General features: G+C 36.9%; 1 protein-coding gene across 2 annotated transcripts in view; it reads right to left on the bottom strand.

Moving 5' to 3' along the window:
- The window catches only part of CADM2 (cell adhesion molecule 2), a 1,062,587-nt gene that overhangs the window by 127,921 nt on the left and 914,179 nt on the right, over positions 1 to 20,487 (bottom strand). The gene's annotated exons all lie outside the window — the stretch shown is intronic.

The raw sequence follows: 20,487 nt of genomic DNA, 5'->3' as shown, positions 1-20,487 counted from the left end.
ATTTCAAATGAAAAATGATACTTTTTATGAAAAGACTTCTTTTGCATAATATGCATAAAATATTTGATTCTAGCATGTATTAAATATTTTTTAAATATTTATAAATATATCAATGATAAGAAATTAATGTAAGTTCAGCTTCTCCATTGTGCTCTATGCAAAGATTTCACTTGGAAAATAATATCAAATCTTATGTATTTGATGGGTAGATATTGCATGGTCCACTGCATTTTACTTATTTCCAGAGAAGAATGTCTTTACCTTATTGATTTTAAAAATAAATATTAGTAAAGTATAAAACTAGATAAATGTCACATGTCTTATTTTGAAACTATATGTTTATGACTGTGTTCAGAAATTAGGAAAATAATTATCTAATTAAGATTTTTACCACAAAAAGTTTTATGTAATTTAGGCTGTTTTGACACTAAGAAAAATTTCTAACATTTGGAAAGGCGGGAAAGAATATAAAATTTTCAACTCCATCTTTTAACTATAAATTAATCATACAGGATACAGGGCTTTCCATTAACATGTATCTTATGAAATATCTCATTTTTGTTAACTAAAGTCATTTATGAGATTTTTGCATTTGAAAATTAGATTCAACTTTAGTTAAAAAAAATATTAGAGAAAAAGATGAAATGATCTCCTTTCAGTCAAAATATGTCAGGATAGGGAGAGGGGGAAGATGGCGGAAGAGTAAGACAAGGAGATCACCTTCCTCCCCACAGATACACTAGAAATACATCTACACATGGAACAACTCCTACAGAACACCTACTAAACACTGGCAGAAGAATTCAGACCTCCCAAAAGGCAAGAAACTCCCCAGGTACCTGGGTAGGGCAAAAGAAAAAAGAATAAACAGAGCCAGAAGAATAGGGATGGGACCTGCACCAGTGGGAGGGAGCTGTGAAGGAGGAAAGGTTTCCACACACTAGGAAACCCCTTCGTGGGCGGAGACTGCGGGTGGCGGAGGGGGAAAGCTTTGGAGCCACGGCGGAGAGCACAGCAACAGGGGTGCAGAGGGCAAAGTGGAGAGATTCCCGCACAGAGGATCAGGTGCCAACCAGCACTCACCAGTCTGAGAGGCTTGTCTGCTCACCCGCCGGGGCGGGCAGGGCTGGGAGCTGAGGCTCACGCTTCAGAGGTTGGATCCCAGGGAGAGGACTGGGATTGGTGGTGTGAACACAGCCTGAAGGGGTTAGTGCACCACGGCTAGCCAGGAGGGAGTCCGGGGAAAAGTCTGGAGCTGCCGAAGAGGCAAGAGACTTTTTCTTCCCTCTTTGTTTCCTAGTGCACCACGGAACGGGATTAATAGCACTGCTTAAAGGAACTCCAGAGACAGGCGCAAGCCGCGGCTAACAGCACGGACTCCAGAGACGTGCATGAGACGCTAAGGTTGCTGCTGCAGCCACCAAGAAGCCTGTGTGCGAGCACAGGTCACTCTCCACACCAACCTTCCGGGGAGCCTGTGCAGCCCGCCACTGCCAGGGTCCCGGGATCCAGGGACAACTTCCCCGGGAGAATGCACAGCGCACCTCAGGCTGGTGCAACATCACGCTGGCCTCTGCCGCTGCAGGCTCACCCTGCACTCCGTACCCCTCCCTCCCCCCGGCCTGAGTGAGCCAGAGCCCCAGAATCAGCGGCTCCTTTAACCCCGTCCTATCCGAGCGAAGAACAGACCCCCTCCGGCGACCTACACGCAGAGGCGGGGCCAAATCCAAAGCTGAGCCCCTGGGAGCTGTGAGAACAAAGAAGAGAAAAGGAAATCCCTCCCAACAGCCTCAGAAGCAGCGGATTAAAGCTCCACAATCAACTTGATGTACCCTGCATCAGTGGAATACCTGAATAGACAACGAATCATCCCAAATTCAGAAGGTGGACTCTGAGAGCAAGATTTATGATTTTTTCCCCTCTTCCTCTTTTTGTGAGTGTGTATGTGTATGCTTCTGTGTGAGATTTTGTCTGTACAGCTTTGCTTTCACCATTTGTCCTAAGGTTCTATCCATCTGTTTTTTTTTTTTTTTTTACTTTTTAAAAAAAAAATTTTGTTAATAATTATTTTTCATTTTAATAACTTTATTTTATTATATCTTATTTTATTTTATCCTCTTTCTTTCTTCCTTCCTTCCTTTCTTCCTTCCTTCCTCTCTCTACCTCTCTCTCTCTTTCTTTCTTTCTTTCTTTCTTTCTTTCTTTCTTTCTTTCTCTTTCTCTTTCTCTTTCTCTCTCTACTCTCTCTCTCTCTCTTTTTTTCTTTCTTTTCTTTCTACTTTTTCTCCCTTTTATTCTGAGCTGTGGGGATGAAAGGCTCTTGGTGCTGCAGCCAGGAGTCAGTGCTGTGCCTCTGAGGTCAGAGAGCCAACTTCAGGACACTGGCCCACAAGAGAACTCCCAGCTCCATGTAATATCAAAAGGCAAAAATCTCCCAGAGATATCCACCTCAACACCAACACCCAGCTTCACTCAATGACCAGCAAGCTACAGTGCTGGACACTCTATGCCAAACAACTAGCAAGACAGGAACACAACCCCACCCATTAGCAGAGAGGCTGCTTAAAATCATAATAAGTCCACAGATACCCCCAAACACACCACCAGACATGGACCTGCCCACCAGAAAGACAAGATCCAGCCTCATCCACCAGAACACAGACACTAGTTCCCTCCACCAGGAAGCCTACACAACCCACTGAACCAACTTTAGCCACTGGGGACAGACACCAAAAACAATGGGAAATATGAACCTGCAGCCTGCAAATGGGGGACCCCAAACACAATAAGATAAGCAAAATGAGAAGACAGAAAACCACACAGCAGATGAAGGAGTAAGATAAAAACCCACCAGACCTAACAAATGAAGAGGAAATAGGCAGTCTACCTGAAAAATAATTCAGAATAATGACAGTAAAGATGATCCAAAATCTTGGAAATAGAATAGAGGAAATACAAGAAACATTTAACAAGGACCTAGAAGATCTAAAGATGAAACAAGCAATGATGAACAACACAATAAATTAAATTTAAAATACTCTAGAAGGGATCAATAGCAGAATAACTGAGGCAGAAGAATGGTAAGTGACCTGGAAGATAATATAGTGGAAATAACTACTGCAGAGCAGAATAAAGAAAAAAGAATGAAAAGAACTGAGGACAGTCTCAGAGACCTCTGGGACAACATTAAATGCACCAACATTCGAATTATAGGGGTTCCAGAAGAAGAAGAGAAAAAGAAAGGGACTGAGAAAATATTTGAAGAGATTATAGTTGAAAACTTCCCTAATATGGGAAAGGAAATAGTTAATCAAGTCCAGGAAGCACAGAGAGTCCCATACAGGAAAAATCCAAGGAGAAACATGCCAAGACACATATTAATCAAACTGTCAAAAATTAAATACAAAGAAAACATATTAAAAGCAGCAAGAGAAAAACAACAAATAACACACAAGGGAATCCGCATAAGGTTAACAGCTGATCTTTCAGCAGAAACTCTGCAAGCCAGAAGGGCCTGGCAGGACATATTTAAAGTGATGAAGGAGAAAAACCTACAACCAAGATTACTCTACCCAGCAATGATCTCATTCAGATTTGATGGAGAAATTAAAGCCTTTATAGGCAAGCAAAAGCTGAGAGAATTCAGCACCATGAAACCAGCTTTACAACAAATGCTAAAGGATCTTCTCTAGGCAAGAAACACAAGAGAAGGAAAAGACCTACAATTACAAACCGAAAACAATTAAGAAAATACAAATAGGAACATACATATCGATAATCACCTTAAATGTAAATGGATTAAATGCTCCCACCAAAAGACACAGCCTGGCTGAATGGATAAAAATACAACACCCATATATATGCTGTCTATAAGAGACACACTTCAGACCTGGAGACACATGCAGACTGAAAGTGAGGGGATGGAAAAAGATATTCCATGCAAATGGAAACCAAAAGAAAGCTGGAGTAGCAATTCTCATATCAGACAAAATGGACTTTAAAATAAAGACTATTCCAAGAGACAAAGAAGGACACTACATAATGATCAAGAGATTAATCCAAGAAGAAGTTATAATAATAATAAATATTAATGCACCCAACCTAGGAGCACCTCAATACATAAGGCAATAATAACAGCCATAAAAGGGGAAATCGACAGTAACACATTCATAGTAGGGGACTTTAACACCCCACTTACACCAATGGACAGATCATCCAAAATGAAAATAAATAAGGAAACACAAGCATTAAATGATACATTAAACAAGATGGACTTAATTGGTATTTATAGGACATTCCATCCAAAAACAACAGAATACACATTCTTCTCAAGTGCTCACGGAACATTCTCCAGGACAGATCACATCTTGGGTCACAAATTAAGACTTGGTAAATTTAAGAAAATTAAAATTGTATCAGGTATCTTTTCCGACCACAACGCTATGAGACTAGTTATCAATTACAGGAAAAGATCTGTAAAAAATACAAACACATGGAGGCTAAACAATACACTACTTAATAACCAAGTGATCACTGAAGAAATCAAAGAGGAAATTAAAAAATACCTAGAAACAAATGACAATAGAGACGCGACAACCCAAAACCGATGGGATGCAGCAAAAACAGTTCCAAGAGGGAAGTTTATAGCAATACAATCCTACCTTAAGAAACAGGAAACATCTCGAATAAACAACCTAACCTTGCACCTAAAGCAATTAGAGAAAGAAGAACAAAAAAACCCCAAAGCTAGCAGAAGGAAATAAATCATAAAAATCAGATCAGAAATAAATGAAAAAGAAATGAAGGAAACAATAACAAAGATCAATAAAACTAAAAGCTGGTTCTTTGAGAATATAAACAAAATTGATAAACCGTTAGCCAGACTCATCAAGAAAAAAAGGGAGAAGACTCAAATCAATAGAATTAGAAATGAAAAAAGGACAAGTAACAACTGACACTGCAGAAATACAAAAGATCATGAGAGATTACTACAAGCAACTCTATGCTAATAAAATGGACAACCTGGAAGAAATGGACAAATTCTTAGAAATACACAACCTGCCAAGACTGAAGCAGGAAGAAATAGAAAATATGAACAGGCCAATCACAAGCACTGAAATTGAAACTGTGATTAAAAATCTTCCAACAAGCAAAAGCCCAGCACCAGATGGCTTCACAGGCAAATTCTATCAAACATTTAGAGAAGAGCTAACACCTATCCTTCGCAAACTCTTCCAAAATATAGCAGAGGGAGGAACACCCCCAAACTCATTCTACGAGGCCACCGTCACCCTTATACCAAAACCAGACAAGGATTTCACAAAGAAAGAAAACTATAGGCCAATATCACTGAGGAACATAGATGCAAAAACCTCAACAAAATACTAGCAAACAGAACCAACAGCACATTTAAAGGATCATACACCATGATCAAGTGGGGTTTATTCCAGGAATGCAAGGATTCTTCAATATATGCAAATCTATCAATGTGATAAACCATATTAACAAATTGAAGGAGAAAAACTATATGGTCATCTCAATAGATACAGAAAAAGCTTTCGACAAAATTCAACACCCATTTATGATAAAAATCCTGCAGAGAGTAGGCATAGAGGGAACTTTCCTCAACATAATAAAGGCCATATATGACAAACCCACAGCCAGCATTGTCCTCAATGGTGAAAAATTGAAACCATTTCCATTAAGATCAGGAAGAAGACAAGGTTGCCCACTCTCACCACTCTTATTCAACATAGTTTTGGAAGTTTTAGCCACAGAAATCAGAGAAGAAAAATAAAAGTAATCCAAATCAGAAAAGAAGAAGTAAAGCTGTCACTGTTTGCAGATGACATGATACTATACATAGAGAATCCTAAAGATGCTACCAGAAAACTACTAGAGCTAATCGATGAATTTGGTAAAGTAGCAGGATACAAAATGAATGCACAGAAATCTCTGGCATTCCTATACACTAATGATGAAAAATCTGAAAGTGAAATCAAGAAAACACTCCCATTTACCACTGCAACAAAAAGAATAAAATATCTAGGAATAAACCTATCTAAGGAGACAAAAGACCTGTATGCAGAAAATTATAAGACACTGATGAGAGAAATTAAAGATGATACAAATAGATGGAGAGATATACCATGTTCTTGGACTGGAAGAATCAACATTGTGAAAATGACTCCACTACCCAAAGCAATCTACAAATTCAATGCAATCCCTATCAAACTACCACTGGCATTTTTCACAGAACTAGAACAAAATATTTCACAATTTCTATGGAAACATAAAAGACCCCGAATAGCCAAAGCAATCTTGAGAATGAAAAATGGAGCTGGAGGAATCAGGCTCCCTGACTTCAGACTATACTACAAAGCTACAGTAATCAAGACAGTATTGTACTGGCACAAAAACAGAAAGATAGATCAATGGAACAGGATAGAAAGCCCAGAGATAAACCCACGCACATATGGACACCTTATCTTTGATAAAGGTGGCAGGAATGTACAGTGGAGAAAGGACAGCCTCTTCAGTAAGTGGTGCTGGGAAAACTGGACAGGTACATATAAAAGTATGAGATTAGAACACTCCTTAACACCATACACAAAAATAAGCTCAAAATGGATTAAAGACCATAATGTAAGGCCAGAAACTATCAAACTCTTAGAAGAAAACAAAGGTCGAACACTCTATGACATAAATCACAGCAAGATCCTTTTTGACCCACCTCCTAGAGAAATGGAAATAAAAACAAAAATAAACAAATGGGACTTAATGAAACTTCAAATCTTTTGCACAGCAAAGGAAACCATAAACAAGACGAAAAGACAACCCTCAGAATGGGAGAAAATATTTGCAAATGAAGCAACTGACAAAGGATTAATCTCCAAAATTTACAAGCAGCTCATGCAGCTCAGTAACAAAAGTACAAACAACCCAATCCAAAAATGGGCAGAAGACCTAGATAGAGATTTCTCCAAAGATATACAGACTGCCAACAAACACATGAAAGCATGCTCAACATCGTTAATCATTAGAGAAATGCAAATCAAAACTACAATGAGATATCATCTCACACCGGTCAGAATGGCCATCATCCACAAATTTAGAAACAGTTAATGCTGGAGAGGGTGTGGAGAAAAGGGAACACTCTTGCACTGCTGGTGGGAATGTGAATTGGTACAGCCACTATGGAGAACAGTATGGAGCTTCCTTAAAAAACTACAAATAGAACTACCATATGACCCAGCAATCCCACTACTGGGCATATACCCTGTGAAAACCATAATGCAGAAAGAGTCATGTAGCAAAATGTTCATTGCAGCTCTGTTTACAATAGCCAGGAGATGGATGCAACCTAAGTGTCCATCATCGGATGAATGGATAAAGAAGATGTGGCACATATATACAATGGAATATTACTCAGCCATAAAAAGAAACGAAATTGAGTTATTTGTAGTGAGGTGGGTGGACCTAGAGTCTGTCATACAGAATGAAGTCAGAAAGAGAAAGACAAATGCCATATACTAACGTATATATGGAATCTAAGAAAAGAAAAATGTCATCTAAGAAAAAAAAATGTCATGAAGAACCTAGGGGTAAGACAGGAATAAAGACACAGACCTACTAGAGAATGGACTTGAGGATATGGGGAGGGGGAAGGGTAAGCTGTGACAAAGTGAGAGAGTGGCATGGACATATATACACTACCACACGTAAAATAGATAGCTAGTGGGAAGCAGCCGCATAGCACAGGGAGATCAGCTCAGTGCTTTGTGACCCCCTTGAGGGGTGGGATAGGGATGGTGGGAGGGAGGGAGACGCAAGAGGGAAGAGATATGGGAACATATGTATATGTATAACTGATTCACTTTGTTATAAAGCAGAAACTAACACACCATTGTAAACCAATTATACTCCAATAAAGATGTAAAAAAAAAATTTAAAAAAATTACAGCTCCACCATCTGTGTTGTTCCAGGACAGGGGATGCTATGAGGTCAAGTGACAAAAAAAAAAAAAAAAAAAGTCAGGATAATATAGATGCATTTATATTTCTTTGCTATATTAAAAAAAAATGAGGCTCTCTTACTTTTCAATGTCTCATATATTTATACAAAATGTTTCCTCATTTTTATATTTTATATCCTTTCCTATAAATCTATGTCCAGTGTTTTCTTGTTCATAGCTCTAAGCAGTGGCAGTATAAGAAAATTTAGATCTCTTGACAAACCACTTTTATAATTATATTATACAATATATAAGAAATTATTCCAAAATATCACTGCTAATTGTTTAATTTTAATAACAGCTGCATTTCAAGAACCCACACATCTGCTTCCTTTAGCTGTTTCCTTTACAAAAGTATCATTTTATATAATATTAATTGGACACATAAAATCTGAGAGCAATTGTATATAACATATTAATAATCATCATTCAAAAGAAATAAACAAAAGTATAATTTGTTGCTTTTAATATTAGCTTATTTGACAGCTTATAGGGTTACTAGAAGGCATAAGATGAACAGGAAAAAGCACTGAAAAGAGCTAATCATAGTATCTTTCCCCACATTTTATGCTGACCTCCTCCCCCCCAAACAGGAAATAGTACTTAAAATTTATTTTTCTTTTTCTTTCTAGCTTTATAAAATAATTGATGCATTCCACAGTTACAGAACCAATAGAAATTTCTTTATATTGCATAGCTGATTCCTTGTTCTGTCTTGTTTTAGAGAGTTTCCATTTTTTTCTTCTTTGGCAAGTCACACCATTACTTCATCACATTGTGATCTAGAGCAGTGTTCCTCAAAATGGAATGTTCATCTGAGTCACCTTTGCATCTTGTTAAAATGCAGATTCTGATTCAATAGTTGTGTGGTAGAGCCTGTAGGTCTGCTGCTGGCCCAAAGACATATTTTGAAGAGCAAGGGTATAATGTATACATCGACACCATAGGTGATATGACCAAAAGTGAGTGAATATTGGGAATAACTTTACTCAACTTTCTCTCTCTCTTTTTATTGCCACTCTCCATAAGCTTACATTCTACTTTTACTGTTTCCACATATATTTCTTCCTTTCATTTACATTTTTCAAAATACACATGTCATGTATTATATAATGTGTTGGTACAATGGTCGGCAAAAGCAAAAGGTATGAGCAAACGATAAACAGAGGAATTTGTAAAATTACATTCATCATAATCCTTGAAGTCACTCCTTTATCTTTTTCCAAAGGAGATTCTGGACATTTAAGAGATTGCTCTTAAGTAATCAGAACTGTGGTTGCTTCTGGTGGGTGGTTGCAAAAGGTCTCATTATACTACTGTGTTTACATTGCATGTGTTAGAAATTTTCTGTAATAAAAATGTTTCTAAACATCTGCCTGGGAAAATTCCTCAAGTATGCTTCTCAACAAAAGTTATTTTCCTGAACATTTCTTGGTGAAGTCTCAAAGTAAAGATTTTATATCAATTTTTATATTGTGTAACTTTATCAGACAAAATGTATAATAGCGATCTGTTTATATTTGGGATTTTAGATCTTTTATCTCACTAAGAGCTAAGGTATGAAGAAAAATGGCAGCTATAATTGTGAGTTAGACTGCTGGAGCCCCCTCCAAATTAACACATTTAAAAACCAGAGTTTGGGATTAAAGTATACATACTATACTATATGTAAAATAGATAACCAACAAGGACCTACTGTATAGCACAGGGAAATATATTCAATATCTTATAATAATGGAAAAGAATGTAAAAAAGTATATATTTATCTTTATATATGTATAACTGAATCACTTTGCTGTACACCTGAAACTAACACTACATTGTAAGTCAACTATATTTCAATAAAAAATTTTAAATTAAATAAATAAATAAAAACCCTAAGTTAACTACGGAACAAAGCAAAGAGTTATCTGGACGTTTTTACATCCAAATCTTTTCATAAAATATCAGATCTCAGGAGATATCTCTATATCCATCTTTCCAGATTTATAATATTAGGTTTACCTGCCTCTATATCTGTAGTTTCTGGCCACCTTTGTACTAGACTTTTAGAAGGAAAATCCTTTAAGTTGAGGTCTCTTCAGAAGTTACCTTGTCTCCACAATGGTTCTAATCACCTTGAGCAGTATAATCTGAACTTTTGTCACATTTTTCCTTTCTGCACTTAGGTGATTTTGATCCCTTTTGAACAGATCCAGAATGAAGATACTCCCATTTTTATAAAGGCAAATCTTGTCCTTTGTCCTTGGTAGCCCTCTCTAACAGACCTGCACCTAAAGAGGGCCAGTTTCCTTTAATCCATTACAAAGCCTATACGCCACACTGGGAACAAGGCAGGGATTTATTTATTTTTATTTTTTAAAATTTTTATTTATTTTATTTATTTATTTTTAGCTGTGTTGGGTCTTCGTTGCCATGCGTGGGCTTTTTCTAGTTGTGGCAAGCGGGGCCTACTCTTCGTTGAGGTGGTCAGGCTTCTTACTGCGGTGACTTCTCTTGTTGCAGAGCACCGGCTCTAGGGCTTCAGTAGTTGCAACACGTGGGCTCAGTAGTTGTGGCTTGTGGGCTCTAAAGTGCAGGCTCAGTAGTTGTGGCGCATGGGCTTACTTGCTCCGCGGCATGTGGGATCTTTCAGACTAGGGCTCGAACTCATGTCCCCTGCACTGGTAGGTGGATTCTTAACCACTGCGCCACCAGGGAAGTCCCAAGGCAGGGATTTAAATACAGCTTCTGCCTTGTTGCCAGTACTAGAAGGCTCATACCTTCTCATAATTTGGAGATATCTCTTGGGAATTATGTAGGATATTATGTGACTTCTCCTGAACTACTTGGGCCTTTAAATCTCTGGCCAAGAGCAAAGCTACAGGGTCTCTGTGTATACACCAGACATCACTGCTTATATAGAACATGAACTCTGCTACTATTTTCAGAGTTTGGGTTTGTAAGTGATTTTGAAGAATCAGATGACAGTTTCAACAGGAGTATTCAAGAAATTTATTCTCAATCCATAGCACTGTTATTAATGGTACTTTAATTGTTTTACACCATTGTTAGTAAGCTGAATGCAGGTCCTCTTGCCATACAGAAGAGAATATGTGAGCATTAAATGAGATAACTTGGCTTTATTGCCAAAAATTTGGAGTGGACATATTGGACAAATGGATATGTTACATAATTCTTGTTTAAAAGAAGTTTTATAGATCAAAATTTCTAAAAGTAAATGCATCATTTTTAGAAGATAACCAGCTTTCCCGTCATTTAAAAAGACTGACATAAAGTAACTATGTCTAGTTAACTTAGTAACCTAGACATATTTTAAAACCAGTTTGTCTTGAAAGGATTGTTGGGAAATTTTTTTTCTTAAGCTTAAGAGTACTACAGGATTTTATTTTTTTAACATCATTATTGGAGTATAATTGCTTTACAATGGTGTGTTAGTTTCTGTCATATAACAAAGTGAATCAGCTATACATAGACATACATATCTCCTCCCTCTTGCATCTCCCTCCAACCCTCCCTATCCCACCCCTCTAGGTGGACACAAAGCACTACAGAGCTGATCTCCCTGTGCTATGCAGCTGCTTCCCACTAGCTATCTATTTTATATTTGGTAGTGTATATATGTCCATGCCACTCTCACTTTGTCCCAGCTTACCCTTCCCCCTCCCCGTGTCCTCAAGTCCATTCTCTATGCCTGAGTCTGTCATCTGTCCTGCCCCTAGGTTCTTCAGAAGCATTTTTTTTTTAGATATATGTGTTAGGATACGGTATTTGTTTTTCTCTCTCTGACTTACTTCACTCTGTAACACAGTCTCTAGGTCCATCCACCAAACTACAAATAACTCAATTTCGTTTCTTTTTATGGCTGAGGAATATTCCATTGTACATATCTGCCACATCTTCTTTATCCATTCATATGTCAATGGATACTTAGCTTGCTTCCATGTCCTGGCTATAGTAAATAGAGCCGCAATGAACATCGTGGCACATGACGTTTTTTGAGTTATGGTCTTCTCAGGGTATATGCCCACTAGTGGGATTACTGGGTCATATGGTAGTTCGATTTTTAGTTTTTTGAGGAACCTCCATGATGTTCTCCATAGTGGCTGTATCAATTTACATTCCCACCAGCAGTGCAAGAGGGTTCCCTCTTCTCCACACCCTCTCCGGCATTTAGTGTTTATAGATTTTTTTGATGATGGCCATTTTGACCGGTGTGAGGTGATACCTCATTGTAGTTTTGATTTGCATTTCTCTAATGATTCGTGATGTTGAGCATCCTTTCATGTGTTTGTTGGCAATCTGTATATCTTCTTTGGAGAAATGTCTAGGTCTTCTGCCCATTTTTGGATTGGGTTGTTTGGTTTTTTTTTTGATATTGAGCTGCATGAGCTGCTTATATACTTTGGAGATTAATCCTTTGTCAGTTGCTTTGTTTGCAAATATTTTCTCCCATTCTGAGGGTTGTCTTTTCATCTTGTTTATGGTTCCCTTTGCTGTGCAAAAGCTTTTCACTTTCATTAGGTCCCATTTGTTTATTTTTGTTTTTATTTCCATTTCTCTAGGAGGTGGGTCAAAAAGGGTCTTGCTGTGATTTATGTCATAGAGTGTTCTGCCTATATTTTCCTCTAAGAGTTTTATAGTGTCTAGCCTTACATTTAGGTCTTTAATCTATTTTGAGTTTATTTTTGTGTATGGTGTCAGGGAGTGTTCTAATTTCATTCCTTTACATGTAGCTATCCAGTTTTCCCAGCACCACTTACTGAAGAGGCTGTCTTTCATCCATTGTATATTCTTGCCTCCTCTATCAACGATAAGGTGACCATATGTGTGTGGGTTTATCTCTGGGATTTTTATCCTGTCCCATTGATCTATATTTCTGTTTTTCTGCCAGTACCATACTGTCTTGATTACTGTTGCTTTGTATTATAGTCTGAAGTCAGGGAGCCTTATTCCTCCAGCTCTGTTTTTCTTTCTCAAGATTGTTTTAGTTATTTGGGGTCTTTTGTGTTTCCATAGAAATTGTGAAATATTTTGTTCTAGTTCTGTGAAAAATGCCAGTGGTAGTATGAGAGGGATTGCACTGAATCTGTAGATTGCTTTGGGTAGTATAGTCATTTTCACAATGTTGATTCTTCCAATCCAAGAACATTGTATATCTCTTCATCTGTTTGTATTGTCTTTAATTTCTTTCATCAGTGTCATAGTTTTCTGCATACAGGTCTTTCATATCCTTAGGACGGTTTATTCCTAGGTATTTTATTCTTTTTGTTGCAATGGTAAATGGGCGTGTTTCCTTAATTTCTCTTTCTGATTTTTCATCATTATTTTATAGGAATGCAAGAGATTTTTGTGCATTAATTTTGTATCCTGCTACTTTACTAAATTCATTGATTAGCGCTAGTACTTTTCTGGTAGCCTTTTTAAGATTCTCTATGTATAGTATCATGTCATCTACAAACAGTGACAGCTTTACTTCTTCTTTTCCGATTTGGATTACTTTTATTTCTTTTTCTTTTCTGATTGCTATGGTTAAAATTTCCAAACTATGTTGAATAACAGTGGTGAGAATGGACAACCTTGTCTTGTTCCTGATCTTAGAGGAAATGGTTTCAGTTTTTCACCATTGAGAATGATGTTGGCTGTGGGTTTGTCATATATGGCCTTTATTATGTTGAGGTAACTTCCCTTTATGCCTACTTTCTGGGGAGTTTTATCATAAATGGGTGCATCTATTGAGATGAGCATATGGTTTTTCTCGATCAGTTTGTTAATATGGTTTATCACATTGAATGATTTACATATATTGAAGAATCCTTGCATTCCTGGGATAAACCCCACTTGATCATGGTGTATGATCCTTTTACTGTGCTGTTGGATTCTGTTTGCTAGTATTTTGTTGTGGATATTTGCATCTATGTTCATCAGTGATATTGGTCTGTAGTTTTTTTGTGTGTGTGTGTTTGTGTGTGTGTGGCATCTTTGTCTGGTTTTGGTATCAGTGTGATGGTGGCCTCATAGAATGAGTTTGGGAGTATTCCTCCCTCTGCTATATTTTGGAATAGTTTGAGAAGGATAGGTGTTAGCTCTTCTCTAAATGTGTGACAGAATTCGCCTGTGAAGCCATCTGGTCCTGGGCTTTTGTTTATTGGAAGATTTTTAATCACAGCTTCAATCAGTGCTTTTGACTGGTCTGTTTTTTTTTATTTTGTATTTCTTCCTGGTTCAGTCTCGGAAGGTTTTGCTTTTCTAAGAATTTGTCCATTTATTCCAGGTTGTCCACTTTATTGGCATATAGTTGCCTGTAGTAATCTCTCATGATTCTTTGTATTTCTGCAGTGTCAGTTGTTACTTCTCCTTTTTCATTTCTATTGATTTGTCTTCTCCCTTTTTTTTCTTGATGAGTCTGCCTAAGTGTTTATCAATTTTGTTTAGCCTGGCTAAGTGTTTATCAATTTTGTTTATCTTCTCAAAGAACCAGCTTTTAGTTTTATTGATCTTTGTTATCTTTTCCTTCATTTCTTTTTCATTTATTTCAGATCTGATCTTTATGATTTCTTTGCTTCTGCTAATTTTGGGGTTTTTTTTTTTTCTTTCTCTAAGTGCTTTAGCTGTAAGGTTAGATTGTTTATTTGAGATGTTCCTTGTTTCTTGAGGTAGGATTGTATTACTATAAACTTCCCTCTTAGAACTGCTTTTACTGCATCCCTTAGATTTTGGATCATTGTGTTTCCATTGTCATTTGTTTTTAGGTACTTCTTGATTTCCTCTTTGATTTCTTCAGTGATCTCTTGGTTATTTAGTTGTGTATTGTTTAGCCTCCATGTGTCTGTTTTTTTACATATTTTTTTCCTGTAATTGATATCTAATCTCATAGCGTTGTGGTTGGAAAAGATACTTGATACAATTTCAATTTTCTTAAATTTACCAAGGCTTGATTTGTGACCCAAGATGTGATCCATCCTGGAGAATGTTCCATGAGCACTGGAGAAAAAAGTGTAATCTGCTGTTTTTGGATGGAATGTCCTATAAATATCAATTATGTCCATCTTGTTTAATGTATCATTTAAAGCTTGTGTTTCTTTATTTTCATTTTGGATGATCTGTCCATTTTTGAAAGTGGGGTGTTAAAGTCCCCTAATATGATTGTGTTACTGTCAATTTCCCCTTTTATGGCTGTTAGCATTTACCTTATGGACTGAGGTACTCCTATGCTGGGGGCATATTTACAATTGTTATATCTTCTTCTTGGATAGATCCCTTGATCATTATGTAGTGTCCTTCTTTGTCTCTTGTAATAGTCTTTATTTTAAAGTCCATTTTGTCTGATACGAGAATTGCTACTCCAGCTTTCTTTTGATTTCCATTTGCATATCTTTTTCCATCCCATCACTTTCAGTCTGTATGTGTCCCTAGGTCTGAAGTGGGTCTCTTGTAGATAGCATATGTATGGGTCTTGCTTTTGTATCCATTCAGCCAGTCTGTGTCTTTTGGATGGAGCATTTAATCCATATACTTTTAGAGTAGCTATCAATATGTATGCTCCTATTACCATTTTCTTAATTGTTTTGAGTTTGTTATTGTAAGTATTTTCCTTCTCTTGTGTTTCCTGCTTAGAGAAGTTCCTTTAGCGTTTGTTGTAAAGTTGCTTTGGTGGTGCTGAATTCTCTTCACTTTTGCTTATCTGTAAAGCTTTTAATTTCTCTTTCGAATCTGAAAGAGATCCTTGTGGGTAGAGTAATCTTGGTTGTAGGTTTTTCCCTTTCCTCACTTTAAATATGTCCTACCACTCCCTTCTAGCTTGCAGAGCTTCTGCTGAAAGATCAGGTGTACCTTATGAGGTTTCCCTTGTATGTTAAGTGTTGCTTTTTCCTTGCTGTTTTTAATATTTTTTTTTTCGTATTTAATTCTTAATAGTTTGTTTAATATGTGTCTTGGTATGTTTCTCCTTGGATTTATCCTGTATGGGACTCTGCGCTTCCTGGACTTGATTGACTATTTCCTTACCCATACTAAGGAAGTTTTCAACTATAACCTCTCCAAATATTTTCTCAGTCCCTTTTTATTTCTCTTCTTCTTCTGGGACCCTTATAATTCGAATGTTGGTGTGTTTCATGTTGTCCAGAGGTCTCTGAGACTGTCTTCAATTCCTTTTATTCTTTTTTCTTTATTCTTCTCTGTGGTAGTTATTTCCACTCCTTTATCTTCCAGGTCACTTATCCATTCTTCTGCCTCAGTTATTCTGCTATTAATTCCTTCTAGAGAATTTTAAACTTAATTTATTGTGTTGTTCTCATTGTTTGTTTGCTCTTCAGTTCTTCTAGGTCCTTGGTAAATGTTTCTTGTATTTTCTCCATTCTATTTCCAAGATTTTGGATCATCTTTACTATCAGTACTCTGAATTCTTTTTCAGGTAGACTGCCTATTTCCTCTTCATTTGTTTGATCTGGAGGGTTTTTACCTTGCTCCTTCATCTGCTGTGAATTTCTTTGTCTTCTCATTTTGCTTAACTTACTGTGTTTGGGGATCTCCGTTTTGCAGGCTGCAGGTTTGTAGTTCCCATTGTTTTTGGTGTCTGCTCCCAGTGGGTAAGGTTGGTTCAGTGGGTTGTATAGGCTTCCTGGTAGAAGGGAATGGTGCCTGTGTTCTGGTGTATGAGGCTGGATCTTGTCTTTCTGGTGGGCAGGACCACCTCTGGTGGTGTGTTTTGGGGTGTCTGTGAACTTATTTTGATTTTAGGCAGCCTTTCTGCTAATGGGTGGTTTTGTGTTCCTGTCTTGCTAGTTGTTTGGCGTAGGGTGTCCAGCACTGTAGCTTGCTGGTCATTGAGTGGAGCTGTGTCTTAGAGTTGAGATAGAGATCTCTGTGAGAGCTTTCGCTGTTTGATATTACATGGGGTCGGGAGGTCTCTGGTGGACCAATGTTCTGAACTTGGCTCTCCCACCTCAGAGGCTCAGGTCCGACACCCAGCCAGAGTACCAAGACCCTGTCAGCCATACAGCTCAGAAGAAAAGGGAGAAAAAGAAAGAAAGAAAGAAAATAAATAAGTAAATAAAATAAAGCTATTAAAATAGAAAAAATATATTAAAAATAAAAAAAAATAAAAAAAGAGAGAAGGAAAGAAAAGAGCAACCAAACTAAAAAACAAAGCCACCAATGATAACAAGTGCTTAAAACTATACTAGAAAAAAACAAATAAACAAACAAACAAACAAAGGACAGTCAGAATCCTAGGACAAATGGCAAAAGCAAAGTTATACAGACAAAATCACACAAAGAAGCATACACATACACACTCACAAAAAGAGAAAAAATATATATATATATTAAAAAAAGGAAGAGAGCAACCAAATCAATAATCTACCAATGATAATGAGCTCTAAATGCTAAACTAAGATAAACAGAAAACCGGAAACAAATTAGATGCAGAAAGCAAACCCCAAGTCTACAGTTGTTCCCAAAGTCCACTGCCTCAAGTTTGGGATTATTAGTTTTCTATTCAGGTATTCCAGAGATTCAGGGTACATCAAATTGATTGTGGAGATTTAATCCACAGCTCCTGAAAGTGCTGGGAGAGATTTCCCTTTCTCTTTGTTCGCACAGCTCCTGGGGTTCAGCTTTGGATTTGGCCCTGCCTCTGAGTGTAGGTCACCTGAGGGCATCTTTTGGGAAGTCTGAGGTCTTCTGCCAGTGTTCAGTAGTAGTTGTTCCACATGCAGATGTAGTTCTGATGTATTTGTGGGGAGGAAGGTGATCTCCAATTCTTACCTCTCCACCATCTTGAAGGCACCCCCTCAATAATTTAATTAAATTTTAAATGTTTTTTACTAACTGATTGACAGTTATTTTCTGGAAGAGATGAGAAATTAATGCTAAGCTTGATGCTGAACAATATGACAGAAGTTTTCTATGGCATTTGAATGCTTTAGATGCCTTCTCTCTCAACTTTGAAAATATAAAGTCAGCTGGAAGAAGGCAAGGTTGTTCTGAAGTGTAGGAGCGGAGATGGGCAGGAGGAGAAATCTTGCTACCAAAGCAGAAGTATTAACAAAGGTGTGAAAGCAGGACTTTTTAACAAATCATCTTTCTTTAATATTCAAGGTAAGCAGTTGATTTTATATCTGCTTTAAACTTTCTCCAGACCAAAAACACTGAGGCCATGTCTTACATGGTAGAACTTTAATCTCCACTTTCATTTGTTCACTGGAGGATACCTCAAAACAAATTCTTGAGGCAAATTTCATTAGTGCCTATGAGTATTCCTTCATATAACTCCAATCTGATAGGGATAGACTTTTATAAATCCTTATCATAAAATTCCACTTTTATAAGAAGCTGCCACTCATAATCCTGATTTGTAAAGCTACGGCTCTACAATTAACTAGCAATACAAAATAATTGTTTCACTTGACAAGGAATTTTATTGGAACTCAGTTCTTGTTAATAGATTTTGAAAGCTCAGATGAGTAAAATAATATTTATGGAGGATTGATGAAGGGTTATTTATGGAGGATTGATTAAGGGAGGCATGATTCTCTTTTACAATTTTTCAGCCAAAGTAGAAGGTTAGAGTTTTTATCAATTTTCTCTTAAATGTTATTCCACAGGTCTGTGTTCAGAGGTGCTACAAGGACTCACTGTATGAATCTTGCTGTATTTACCCTATGGCCAAATCATTTCAATATTGACACTTCTGCCTAAAACATGTGAACTCAGAGAGGAATTCTCTTCTCTCTCAACTCTCCGTACCAGGAAATGTTAGACCTCTTTGTACAAATGGTTTGTGAACATAGTAATTAACTGATCATGTCTCTCTTTTTGTACTAGCTAAAGAGTACTAATAAAAGTTTGTGATTCACCGCTGGCAAATGTGAAAGCCTTTGTAAGAAGAATTGGCTTACTGATCTCACTTTAGGTTCCATCTTACATTTCTACATTAATTTAGCTGTTGTATCATATTTAATATCCTTACCTTTTATGTTAATCAGTACTTTTATATTTACAAAAATCCTTCTAGAACATGATGAGTTATGAGTCATTCTCCCTCAGAAACACTGGACCTAGTTCAGTCACTGCTTGATGGCTCAGGAAAATTTAGACATCTTAATACAAAATACATATCAAGATTTAATACCTTAGAAGAGCACTAAGAAGTATATTGCTCAGTTCAGTAGAATCATCCATAAGGAGCAGAGTCATCTCCTTTGAAAATTACTGAATTAAAGTCTTAGATCACTTTCACCCAAGTGATTAATTAATTCTATATTTAATTCTATATTTATATTTATTTAGCTCTGTATTTAGTGGTCTGCACCTAAGAAGAACACCAAGAACTGATTTGTTCAGTCCAGGAGAGTATCCAGTAAAAAAGAGAGCCACCACCTTTAAAAATTATTAAAGTAAAGTCTTGAGAACACTTTGATCCAAATGATTCACTTATTCTCCATATAATCTCCATGGTACCTTGAGCTTGTACCATGTGTTTGACACCATGCCAGATTCTGCCTGTCAAAAGTTAAATGAAGAAAGGAATCCCAGTCTGGTGAGAGAGACAGATATGTAACTATATTATTTAAATATTTTTAAAACTATTCGCATGTTCAAAATACCAAAGAGGATAATAGTTTAAAGATTAACAATATCAGATAGCCTCTCTGAAACTCACCCCATCAGATATCTCTTTTGAAAAAAGTATGGGAGATAGACTATTTAGGAGAGAAATGGTTACTCGGGAGATTAGTTAATAATTATGATACCCTCAGAGAGAGATTAGCTTGTTCTCAAGAAAATCTTCCTAATTTTATTATCATGTTCTTTGAATATTCAGTAGCATATGAATATTACTTATTATTTCTGTACCACTAATGTAATGAGCTAAAAAGCAGCCTTTGTCAGTTTCAACAAGGTTGCCTTCTTTCTGACTTATGCAGCTTGTTCATGAGCTGTGAGGTATATCCTGCATAACTTGTGGAATTTATCTTGGGCACCTTGGGCTTAGTTTATACCCTATCAATTGTTCATAAATAAAACCCAAAAAGGAAGTAGGGTAGGGAGGAAATATCAGCACTTCCTGTATTTAATCCCAGAGCACAATATTTTATTAGAGACTCCTTAATATTTTACATCTAACAGAATTACAGTCATAAAATCTAAAAATTATATCAACATGTGAAAATAAGTTTGTAACCCTCTATAGTGTCTGTACTTGATGAATTTGAATTCATGGTGTTTGGCATAACCAGATTTGCCTTTTAATAGTAAATTCCTCTGCTATGTAATTTCTTTGGTAGACATTCCTTGCCCAGAAATCACCATGCTCTGTAGCATGTGACTTCAGCTAGATGTGATTAAACCTGAAGAGGTACCTGACCCCCAGCTGCCTAATCTCCAAGGTGGAAAGCATGAAACTTTATCCCCAAACAGAAACAAGGTAGTTAACTAGCATATTTCAGAATCTCCATCATATATCTTA

The sequence above is a fragment of the Delphinus delphis genome, chromosome 4 (assembly GCF_949987515.2).
Source record: "Delphinus delphis chromosome 4, mDelDel1.2, whole genome shotgun sequence".
In the NCBI taxonomy this organism is placed as follows: domain Eukaryota; kingdom Metazoa; phylum Chordata; class Mammalia; order Artiodactyla; family Delphinidae; genus Delphinus; species Delphinus delphis.
The sequence above is the reverse complement of the archived record's forward strand: the minus strand, read 5'-3'. Positions and strand labels throughout refer to the sequence as shown.